This window comes from Pinus tabuliformis, chromosome 5_1, assembly GCF_031772625.1.
Source record: "Pinus tabuliformis cultivar Carrire ecotype Pingquan chromosome 5_1, CPIR1, whole genome shotgun sequence".
Lineage (NCBI taxonomy): Eukaryota > Viridiplantae > Streptophyta > Pinopsida > Pinales > Pinaceae > Pinus > Pinus tabuliformis.
This window is the reverse complement of record NC_142305.1, coordinates 936,362,742-936,375,936: the sequence shown is the minus strand read 5'-3', so window position 1 is coordinate 936,375,936 and position 13,195 is coordinate 936,362,742. Positions and strand designations below refer to the sequence as shown.

The window sequence follows — 13,195 nt, the reverse complement described above, 5'->3', positions numbered from 1 at the left end:
CCTGTTTGAATCTCCAGACAGGCACCAGCTTTTAGGTGTCGTCTTTTTCATTTTACAGGTCAAGAAAAAAAAATAGAGTTTTAGAGGACAGAGGAATTTGTTCCGAACCGCTCCAGATTGTATGATGTTCTTTGGTTTGGCTTTTACACGGAGATTCGAATTAAAAGCTTTAATGAAATCCAATTTTCGAGCTTTTCTCTTCCCTGCTATCCCAGGAGGATCGTAGGCTGGGTAGTAGCACACATCCACATCTGTTGGGCTGGTTTAGGTGCAGAAGATGGGAATGCAAGCTGAGTAGCAGATGGTTCAAGTGGAAACTTGCAATTAATGCAGTGCTGACATAGAGCGAGTGTCCAAAATATGAAATCGATGAAGTTATCTGTGATGGCGATCGCCTTGCTTGCAATGACGATGATGAATTTGTATTTTGTATCTGCGGATCAGGACTATGGAGAGCAAGGAGGTGGAGCACTCCGTCGGGATGACTTGTGCTGCAGCATATGGGGATGGTGCGGCAACACGGAGGCCTATTGTGGGCAGGGTTGCCAAAGCCAATGCAGAAGATCGAGTCCTACGCCTCCCTCACCGACACCTCCCTCACCGTCTCCTCCCTCACCTTCTACTCATGGTGGACAGGCAGTTGCATCTATCATCATTGAAAGCATTTTCAATGAGTTATTGAAGCACAAAAACGCCGACGTTTGCATGGCATGAGGATTCTACAACTACTCTACCTTTATTACAGCTGCCAATGATTTTCCCGACTTCGGCGCCACCGACAATCTCGCTACTCGGAAAAGAGAGCTCGCTGCTTTCTTTGGACAATCCTCCCACAAAACCACAGGTCATATTTCATCTCTACTACTTGTGCTTTCCCTATGTGATATTACTTGGCTTTATGGGCGACAACCCTCCCGACTAATACTCGTGGGGTTATTGTTTCAATGGACGAGGGCCCCTTCAATTATCATGGTCACTGGTTTCTATATCTCCGGTCTCTATATGTCCCAATTTTAATTTCTCTAACTGTATTCTGCACAGACACACTCAAAAAAGTATCCGCATCAAATTTAACCTTCATGCGCCATTTGTTCAATTTGCTTTGTATTATTCAGGAATTTCAACTATGCAGCGACCGAGGAGGCAATCAGATTCGACGTTGGTAACAATCCCATGGTCTCGTTCAAGATCGTGATGTGGTTATGGATGACTGCCTAACCTCTAAAGCCTTCCTGCCACGATAGATGACCGGGAAATGGAGTCCGTCTAGCAGCGACAAGGTTGCCTTGCGAACTGTGGGATATGGAATGGTTTCCAACATCATCAACGGTGGGTTGGAGTGCGGGAAAGGAAATTTCAAGGAGGAGGAGGATCGCATTGACTTTTACAAAAGATTCTGTGACATTCTCCGGGTGAGCTACGGATCAAACCTGGACTGCAACAACCAGAGGGATTTTGGCTTTGCAGTTTAACCTTAACTTCGTCTTATCAAAACTATGGTTTGAACATTGTTCATAAATCTGAGATTTGGAATCTAAGCAGTTCGATTTGTAAATACAGATACTGAGAGGAGATGTTAATCATACCATATGCCTGGTTGATTATTTGTGGATCCTGAATACCCAAGGCCCCATGGCCTTAGGTTTTGTCAATTAGTCCCATCCTACCAATGCCCACTTGCGCATTTTGGTAGTGCCCCTCCACAAGAAGTCACTCCATAGTGAACAAAGATGTTGACTAAATAGTTTGGGTAAATGCATGACCGCTAGTTGATAATTAAAAATTTCTTGTAATATTGATTTCAGTAATATGAGGCGGCTCAAAAATTTAAGAGCCCTGAAAGTCCAATTGTTGATATTTCTCTGAGTTCTTTTTATGAGTTCTTCCCAAGATGCCACTCGATTAGAGTGAATGATGAGAGGTAACTCAAAGTATTTGGAAGGAAGATAATCCTTCTTGAAACCTAAAACTCAGGTCAACTGTGCTTGAACTCCAGGACATTGAAAAAAAAATGTTCATTTAATCTTTGTTTATCAATGTGTCAGACATATCCATGAAAGTTTGTACTATTTTTCTTATACCTCTCACCTCTTTCATTATGGGTAGCCTTTATAAGACTACATCATCAAAAAATTGTTGATATGAGATAGGAGGTATGTCACATCCACCTAATCCCACAGCTTGAGTAATTGCTTACTTAACCAAATACTATCACTATAACAAAAAAATAAATGAAATAACAAGATGTTTAATACTTTAAAAGAAAATTAAATGAATCATATACTCTCTTCGGACATAGATTGGTTGCTTACCTTATTACTATCACTGAACAAAACAAAATATCCCAACATGGTTTGGTTGCTTACTCAATTACTCTAACAAAACAAAACAAAATATTTGATTATTGGAAAGAAATTCAAATGAGTCATGTACTCTCTTACAACTTTTGAAGTCCAAATATAATGGCGAGCCTTATTTCCACCCCTATATATTATTTAATGACCGCTAATTACATGTGACATGACACTCCTGCATCCGCAGGGATGCTACATATCCATGAGTGCCATACATGTCCATGGAATTTCCAGCAACTCGATCACTCTACCTCTGGCAAGCTCCACTCTTCAATGTAATTAATGCAGATTTTGGACAACCCCCTATCCGACATCTAGACCAGTGTTGATTAGACATTTAGCTAATCTATTCAGTGCTTCATCCGCCTCAAAGAATTTCAAATTCAGCATTCGCGAATTTCAAATTCAGCATTCGCGCTCGATATTTAAATTAGAAAAACTAAATTTATATCAGTCCTCGGTGAATTGTTTTTGCAGCTTTGGCGTTCAATGGGAAGATTTTCATTTTACAGGCCAAGAAAAAAAAATAGAGTTTTAGAGGACAGAGGAATTTGTTCCAAACCGCAAACCGCTCCAGATTGTATGATGTTTTTTGGATTGGCTTTTACACGGAGATTTGAATTAAAAGCTTTAATGAAATCCAATTTTCGAGCTTTTCTCCTCCCTGCTGTCCTGGGAGGTTCGTAGGCTAGGTAGTAGCACACATCCACATCTGTTGGGCTGGTTTAGGTGCAGAAGATGGGAATGCAAGCTGAGCAGCAGATGGTTCAAGTGAAAACTTGCAATTAATGTAGTGCTGACATAGAGCGAGTGTCCAAAATATGAAATTGATGAAGTTCTCTGCGATGGCAATCGCCTTGCTTGCAATGACGATGATAAATTTGTATTTTGTATCTGCGGATCAGGACTATGGAGAGCAAGCAGGTGGAGCACTCCGTCGGGATGACTTGTGCTGCAGCATATGGGGATGGTGTGGCAACACGGAGGCCTATTGTGGGCAAGGTTGCCAAAGCCAATATAGAAGATCGAGTCCTACGCCTCCCTCACCCACACCTCCCTCACCGTCTCCTCCCTCACCTTCTACTCATGGTGGACAGGCAGTTGCATCTATCATCACTGAAAGCATTTTCAATGAGTTATTGAAGCACAAAAACGCCGACGTTTGCATGGCATGAGGATTCTACAACTACTCTACCTTCATTACGGCTGCCAATGATTTTCCCGGCTTCGGCACCACCGGCAATCTCGCTACTCGGAAAAGAGAGCTCGCTGCTTTCTTTGGACAATCCTCCCACAAAACCACAGGTCATATTTCATCTCTACTACTTGTGCTTTCCCTATGTGATATTACTTGGCTTTATGGGCGACAACCCTCCCGACCAATACTCATGGGGTTATTGTTTCAAAGAGGAGGTAGGCGATCCTCCCGGTTATTGCGATGAAACCACCCAATGGCCCGATGCACTTGGAAAGAGCTACTATGGACGAGGGCCCCTTCAATTATCATGGTCACTGGTTTCTATATCTCCCAATTTTAATTCCTCTAACTGTATTCTACACAGACACACTCAAAAAAGTATCTGTATCAAATTTAACCTTCATGCGCCATTTGTTCAATTTGCTTTGTATTATTTAGGAATTTCAACTATGCAGCGACCGGGGAGGCAATCAGATTCGATGGCATAAACAACCCTGACATCGTTGGTAACAATCCCACGGTCTCGTTCAAGACAGCGATGTGGTTATGGATGACTGCCCAGCCTCCAAAGCCTTCCTGCCACGATGGATGACCGGGAAATGGAGTCCGTCCAGCAGCGACAAGGCCGCCTTGCGAACTGTGGGATATGGAATGGTTACCAACATCATCAACGGTGGGTTGGAGTGCGGGAAAGGAAACGTCAAGGAGAAGGAGGATCGCATCGGCTTTTACAAAAGATTCTGTGACATTCTCCGGGTGAGCTACGGATCAAACCTGGACTGCAACAACCAGAGGGATTTCGGCTCTGCAGTTTAACCTTAACCTCGTCTTATCAAAACTGTGGTTTGAACATTGTTCATAAATCTGAGATTTGGAATCTAAGCAGTTCGATTTGTAAATACACATACTGAGAGGAGATGTTAATTACAAATAATTTCTTTGAAAATACACATGGGAATTTAATATTAATTAGTTTATTAAGTTTAAAAGATTAATTTTTTTGAAATGTAGTTTTTTTTTAATGTTTTATAATTTTTAAAAATATATAACTGGTAAATGTTAATTTTTAAATTATTTAATAAATTTATATTACCTTATTTTATTATAATAATTTTTATTTAAAATAATATTTTTTAAATATCATAAATTTTGCAATTTAATTGATTAAATTATTATTTTTTAATATTTTATTTAATTGTTATGATCATAAGAATTGATATATTTATTTTTCTTTTATATTTATGAAACTAATTTGTATTGGCAAAAACCTTTTATATATATATATATATATATTTTTTTTTTTTTCTAGATTTATTAAACTAATTTACATGGGTAATTTTTTTGTTAATACATAACATATGTATACACACTCACCCATTTATTATCATAATTGCATATTATCTTAATTTTATATGTAAGTGTGAGAGAGAGAAATATGATGTATGATAATCACTAACCTTCATTAAGATCAAATTTAATTTATTTGATTTTAAAAATTATTTATTTTATATTTTCATAATAATTTTTTTCCCTTACATTATTAGAATTTTAATGTTAAAAGTATTTATATCAAAAGAAATATGTTAAAATTGCAATGTTATGTATATATTATTTATATTGATTTTATTTATATGAAAGATATTATTAAGTTAGAAAATCAAATACCTCATTAAAAAATCATAAAAGATCTTGAAAGCCAAGACTTTAATTTTCAATATCAACACATCAAGATAAATAGGTGTCCTCTCTTTAAATAGGTTTTAGGTTTAGGTCAAGACCTCAATTCATCTCCTCGAATGCGTTTTAGGGGCAGGTTAAGAAACAACTTTGTCCTTTTCCGAATATGCTTGACAACCATGATTCTTTTCCGAATATGCGTGAAAGCCATGATTTTTTTCCGAATATGCTTGATAGCAAGGATTCACATGTATCAGTAAGGGGAACATTGAGAGAGAATTCACTTCCGCAGAGTGTACTACCATCTGCTCTTTTAATTCCACAAACTATACTAAATGTGGCCCAAGGAAGAAGAAGAGGAATTGGGGGAGTGACATTCGTTGTTGAGGTAAAGGTTCTCAACAAAATTCCATATTGAGAGTTGCAATCAATATGGAAATGGAGATGTCATCATATGGTTTTATGTTTTTAACCCCTCTACCTCTAATTAAGATTAACCTTAAACATTGTAACTATTTTTCTAAACAATTTCAACATTTACCTACCCAATAGACAATTTAATTAACAATTAAAGCTCGAGACTAATCATTTTTACCATGAAATTTTAATAATATCACATCTAAATGTTATACCATGTCTCAATTTTTCTAAAATATTTTTATTGATTTTGAAAAATAACAAGTATTGTATCATAGTTTAGTTAGAAGAAATATAATGAATAGTCAAATATAATATGATTATGTACACCTTGTCAAAACATAATTACTTATAATTGAAGTAAAAAATATTTAAACTAGCATTTGCACCAGATGTTGCAAAGGAAATGCCTTAAGGCATAAATTGAGGAACAATCACGACATGGGAATGAGAAAATCTAAATAATATGCAGAGATGTAGTCACAACATGGGAATGGGCAAATCTAAATAAGATGCAGAGATGTAGCAAAAATGAAATTCTAAAGCTTTATAAACAGAAGTTGATTTAGGATGCCTCACTCTATTTTTTATTAATTATTGAATTAATATTGCATAGAAATCTCATAAAATTCAACCAACTTACTATGATCTCTAATTTTGACTTTGGGTCATTAACATGGTGATGTCGTGTATCAACCACTCAACCACTAAACCACAGGCCAACAAACAAAAGACTGCAAAATGTTACGGTCATTACCATAGTAAACTCAATGACTCTACACACAAGAATTTATTCTTTACTCGAAGAACATATTGCTTACCCATATCCACAAAAAATAATGCAAGGTGGAAGCAGAACAGAAACTCTGTTATTATAACTCGTAACATTATTCCAACCAACAAAACTATCTCCACATTTTGGAAGATCAAATGGCAATAAGTTTTGAAGAATTCAATCAGAAAACGTCCAAGATCATTGGCTCACATGATTAATGGTACCCTATCCTATGAATCTAATATTTTAAATGATCTTAAAAAATGGTACAATTGAGGGAGAAAACAAGATCCAAAGAATGTATACCACAAGGACCAATAAACAATCTATTTGACAATCCTTGCTAGGCTCAGCAAAAACAAAATTACTCCTCCTTAAATCCTTCACAGTCAATACAAATGTTGTACAACACAAGGTTCATATTGTTGTCAATCAAGAAATAGTGTTGATCGCGAATACCACTAGATTCCTTCAATGTCATACAGTGATTAATGCACCAAACATAGGTATACCAGCTGCAACGACTTATATCATTTTACTGATGTTGTCATGTCAAAATCAATGTGATACAATTAAGTCACCTTTAAGCAAAATCTCATTGCAATTTCTATACAAGGTTGTCTACTAAAATAACTTTAGTGCTCACTGTTAACACCTAGACCACAATCTATAAGTATGATGTAGTTTTGTAGAAAAAATCTTCCACAGTAGCCTCAAGAAAGGATCCAGATTAGTGTTGGATTGTTTGTCTTGGATAAGCTTAAACTGTGCATACATAATTCACTCATACCAAGGGATAGTTGAAAGCTTAGACATTGCCAACTCACAGAAGTTGCCTCAGATTTGTAAGTACAAATATTTGTATTTGTTTGCAACAACTGTCAGGACTTACCCTCAGAATTATGCCAAGACTTTAACCTTAAAAATGTGCCAAGCATTCTCACTATAATAATTGATTAGAACGAAATGGTTTTACATAAATTTACTAGCACAGAGCCTCCTACACATAGCTATCGCATGGATACTTACAACCTAGGGTGGAAGCTAAGTTTTACGAATATGAGAAAAAAATTAGTTTGAATATGGTGTTTTTTTAATTACTGATAGATCAAAGGCTAAGGTAGATAGCAATTTTTAATATTCATGAAACCTAGGTGGAAGATATATTTGTCTCTTCATGTAACACAAATCAAATGTAATGGAAAACAATAATGAAAAATAAACAATTGTTTATCCCCATAAAAAACAATATGGAGAAAGAAAAGAAACATACCATAGAGAAAACTTGACTTGTATGAATGGCATGCTTGTCATATCTCCTTCAAATGAACTCACAATTTGTATTTGAAAATTTGATCAGATGTAAGAAATCTGGTGTGTTTTCCAATAGACTGTGAAAAATGTAAGACATCTACAACCAAGAGTACAACCACTCTTCTTCTTTTCCAATAATGGTTCATTGTTTAATATCAAGTAATGTTTGGTAAATTTTTTCTTCAAGCACAACTTCAGTCATCGTATTCAAAGTGATGAGCCATTGCACTCTTAGCAAATGTATCTTGACTTATCATCTTGTGGGATTTTCATACTGGTCAATTAATTTGTGGTGTGAAGTAATACTAATATTATATATTTTATGTCCAGCAAACAAAGTCAAGGGGAAAAAAATTGCAAGTATATTATTTTTGAGAGAAGTGATCTACCAACATCTAAACACAACTAATTTAGTATTTCCCTTTAGAACACAAGGAGTATTTGCATTCTTCTATCTTTAAGAAAATTCATTTCAATTTCTTTGATTATATCTGTGATTCTCTTGTGATTTCACATCAACACATTAGTTCAGGGGGGAGCCGTTTTGGAAGTTTTGCAGTTCAGGGAGGATTTGTTTTGGAAGTTTTGGCAGTTCAGGAGGGAGTCATTTTGGAAGCTACAGTGGTTTAGGAGGGGTTGATCTGGTGGTTCAAGCTATGGTGGATCAGGAGGAGATTATGGGGGTTCAAGTTATGTAAGATTAGGAGGCAGTTATAGTAGTGGATTAGGAAGTAGCTATGGTGGTGGGTCAGAAGGTGGCTATGGTCGTTCTGGATCCCACTGTTTTAGTGACTATGGGGAGTCTTTCAGTTCTCAAAGAGGTTCCAGTAGTAGGTTTGGGGACTGTTGGGTGCGGGATCCCGCAAGGGAAGTTTTGGGGCTTAGAGCCCAAATTTTGGTCTAATTTTGTAATTCCAATGTAAAGACTCCGCATTTTTTGGGCACGAAGCACGTAGTTGTTAAAGAGTCATAGGGTTTTCCGCCCTTATTTTGATAATGTAATGTCGGCTGTAGAAGATCTACCCATGGCCCGCAGACCATGTGATTGTATAAATAGAGAAAATCTCTAAGTAGATAGGGATATACAATATGGAAAATAAATGACGAAGATGTTAGAGAGATAAATCTGAAGTGTAAATCTAAGTTTTGGGTCGTGGCGTAGGTAGAGGCTCTACAGCTGAGTGCGCAGAGGCATAGTAGTCTGCAACTGAGTGCATGGGCCCCTGCAGCTGAGTGCGCAGGGCGAGTTGAATCTGTAATCATCTAGAAGTATTAATAAAGAGAAGTATTATATCATTTCTGCGTCTTTATTTCCTGTTTATGCATCTGTTATATTGGGTATGAATTTAACTTCTAATGCTTATATGATGCACAAATGTGAATAACTATATTGGTGAAGTGAATGCCAGTAAGAAAATCTATTTTCGCGAAGCTAACTAAGATCTGTTAATAAGATAAGTAAGATACTTAGTGTAGTTTAGGAGATATCGTAGCTTACTGCCTTAGCAACGCGAAACGACTTTAGCCCCTGGTTAGGGCTTCATGAAAGCCGATGGTAACACTTCGCGAAGGTATTGAAGGATAGAGAAGAGAGTAAAGCAACCTGCTCCAAGACAAGTATAGTTGGAATAAACCGACATCACAACCATCTCAAGGGTGCGGAAACTTGGTTCCAGGATCCCCCCATACTGCTTCGAGTGAGACTTTAGTTTGCGCTCCGCGGGCTAATGCTGAAAGGGCTAGTAGTGTAGGGATTTGTTTGGCTAACTAACATTGAACCTGGCTTAGGCCCCCTCAAGCCAACAAATGGTTTCGTTGCCGAGACTGAAATCTGCATAGAGATGTGTTATGTCATATCATTGGAATCCAATTGAGAAAGAAATCGAAGGCTCGTTGGATAGAAGAATTCACGAGTTCGCAGCACAAGAAAACAGAAACCTGTGACTGTCACAAGAACAGTGGTTACACAGTTACCTGTACACAAAGATCCACGAAATATTTTTCGCATCCTTCCCTACTGAGCTATATGAGTGGATCACGAAGCTAGTAGATAGCCAAGGAAGGTGGAAACTTGACGGTCCTATTGTGTGGACCCCGAAACTAGTGCGAATATTGGAAGCATCGGAGGATAAGATCGTGCGCGCCATCGATCATTGGCTCGATCGCATTATAGGAGGATTTGTTACTGAGTTCGTGGTTGACACCTCAGTTAGCTATAGTGAGGCAAAGTGACGCTTTTTCAAAGGACCGTGAGGTAAGTACACAAAATATTTGAATACTTGGATTAAAATGTTGTTGTGTGAAAAGTGGGTTATGCAGTTACCTTGATGTTCAGGTCTACGCGAAGCAGAAGAATTTATAGAAACGATGGAAATAAGGGTCTAGAGAACAACCCCTTGATTTCACCTCCATGAGGGGATGAGGAAGGGATCGTGAAGGTCTCTCCGCGAAGTGATATTCATCTGATAAGACAAGGAATTCTGCACATACCACCTCTACCCACACCACCACTGGCTTCACCTCCATCACCTCCAACTTCACTTGTACCACCTCCACCACCACCTCGATTCAGTATGGCGAACACAGTGAAGTTTCCTTTATTCAAAGGCTTGGGAAATGTGGATCCGGACCAATTCTAGTTCGTAGTGAAGGCTGTATGGGAACCTCAAGGTGTTACAGATGACCATATAAAGAAATCAACACTGGTTAGTGCCTTGCAGGATCGCGCGCTAACCTGGTATATTAAGTACTCCAACGATAACCCGAATGCGAGAGTAGCAGACATCAAAGCAACACTGAATAGGGAATTTAGCAGGCCTAAATCTGAAGCACAGTTGATTTTCGGATTCAAAGAGATCACGATGCTGCCAGGTGAGATGCCATGGGAGTTAGATCAGAGGCTGAAATGTACGATCCGCAAAGCCAACATGAATTTGACAGATGGACATCATCACGAGTGGTTTGTGGCTTCGGTACTACCACATTTAAGAAGTGCATTGTCGCAGTAGAAGATAACAACTCAGGCAGAGGCCTTAGAGATTTCCATGAGACTACATGAGACCCCGATGCAAGATCTTAATCTAGGAGTTCAACAGATCCATGCGCAGCTGAAGAATCCATGCCTTGAGATGCAAATCTTGAAGCAGGATAAGACGGTTCGACCAGAAGTGCGCAAAGAAGTATGGTGCATGAAATGAAAGAGTCAGGGTCATGACAAAGACCATTGCCCGGTCTTTACAAATTACCTTGCAGGAGGAGGACTGATTCCTCTAAGGCGGAAGCTCAAGCAGGACCTAGCGTGATGCCTGCTTTGTGGTGCGCTATCTGTAAAGTATCCGCAAAGCATACCACGGATAATTACCACTTGTTACAAAAGTATACGCAAACTCCGCAACAGTTGTTTTGTAACTTTTGTAGGTTGGTGGGACATGATGAGCGTACTTGTAGGAGTTATGAATTGATGATGGATAGAACTCCCACCTATAGGGTTCAGGCTGAAATGCAACCCCTTGACCAGAATGCAGGGCTGGCGCAAACAGGATTTCAAGGGCACAAATGAGGCCGAGGTAGAGGAGGACCTGGTAGAGGTTGCGGACAATTGATTTGCTACAATTTCGGAGGACCAGGACACTATTACCGCAATTTCACTAATCCAACGTGTCTTTCGTGCAAGTATTGCACATTGTTTGATCATGAGACAGAAGATTGTCCTACATTGATAGCTAGGATACGCGACAAAGGAGCGGTACCACCTACCCCGACTCAGAACCTGTAGATGATGAGGTCTAAGCCGTGCGAGGAAGATATGAATTTAAACATAGTGCTCTAACTCCCGTGACCTCCTAAAGGCCCTGTCCTCCTCGAACTTCACATCCCGTCTGACAACAACTCTCTCTGTGCAGGAATGTAAATCCGAAACGCCTTTGAGGTCTCACTGTAGCCCACAAAGATACCCTTCTCTGCTGTGGGCTCTAGTTTGGTCCTCTTCTCCTTGGGTATATAGGAGTATGTAATGCATCCAAAGATATGAAGATGACCAATATCAGGCTTCTTCCCAGAGAAAGCCTCCTCCGGAGTCATGTGCCCCAAGGCACGATGCAGACTCCTGTTCTGCAAGTAAACAACTGTGTTGCAGGCCTCTGCCCACAAGAACAATGGCAACCCCTGATCATGTAACATGGCTTTGGTAGCCCCTATGATGGATCTGTTCTTCCTCTCCGCTAACCCCGTTCTACTGGGGGTTGTAAGGAACAGTGAACTCCCTCCTAATGCCTGCCTCCGCACAATAGTCAAAAAACTCTCCAAGGGTGTACTCTCCTCCATTGTCCAACCTCAGGGACTTGATCTTCCGACCTGTCTGTGTCTCCACAAGAGCTCTGAACTCCTGAAACCGCTTGAAGACCTCACTCTTGGTCTTCAAGAAATAAATCCAGATCCTCCTGGAGTGATCATCAATGAATAAAACATAGTACTCATATCCACTCAAGGAAACATGAGACATCCGACCGCTCACATCAGAATGAATCAAATCAAGTATCCTAGTCGCTCTGCTGTCACTGCTGGGAAAAGGGGATTTGGAAAACTTGACCATCGCACAACCTCTGCAAGTATCAAAGTGATCAGTACTGAAATCTGGAACACTTGTAGTGATCTCCCGCAATGTCCTCAAGGCTCCATGATACATATGTCCCATCCTGCGATGCCACATCTCACAAAGCTCAGAACCACTAGCTCTGCTGTCGATACTACTGCTCAATGCCAAAAGGGGTTGGAATGAAAACTTGTACACCTTTGCATGGCGTACACCTATCACTCTAGCTGAATCAGCTGGAGTGCGCCTGGGATACATCAACACCTGTCCTCCCCTGAACAGTACCTCATATCCTCTGTCCTCCAAAGCTGAGACGGATATGAGGTTCTTCCTCATCCCTGGCACATAAAGAACATCTGACACCTTCAAGGGAGGTTTGGACTCCCTCTGAAATGTCAGTGTCCCCACCCCAACTGCTCTAACAACTCTGTCATCACCGAGTACTACCTCAATATCAGTGCCACTCTTTGAAAGCTCTGAGAAGTACTCACGGACTCCTTTCATATGACGTGAAGCCCCACTGTCCACATACCAGATACCTGAAGATGCTCCGCTAATCGAGGGAAAAGCATGCTCCCTCTGAACCTGTGTGGCAGGTGATCCTGCACTAGAGGACTCACACGTAGTGAACGCAAACTCCCGGTCAAAACAACCTGCAAAGTCCTCAATCTCTGCTGAGGCTGCCACGTCTTGGTTCTTCCCCTTCTTCTTTTTCTTCTCCGGACACACAACTGCATAGTGTCCCATCTTTTGACAATTCCAACACTTCACCTTGGAATAGTCCTTCTGTGTGTTCCCCTATTTACCTTTACCTTTACCTTTTCCCCCACCACTGCTTGTGGAAGCCTGCTTCTTCCCTTTGCCTTTCT

At 39.7% G+C, this 13,195-nt stretch overlaps 2 pseudogenes; both read left to right on the top strand.

Moving 5' to 3' along the window:
- Positions 1-360: 360 nt before the first annotated feature.
- On the top strand, positions 361-1,218 carry LOC149167860 (chitinase 3-like; annotated as a pseudogene).
- A 1,957-nt stretch (positions 1,219-3,175) lies between these two features.
- Positions 3,176-4,401, top strand: LOC149167859 (basic endochitinase-like; annotated as a pseudogene).
- Positions 4,402-13,195: the final 8,794 nt, after the last annotated feature.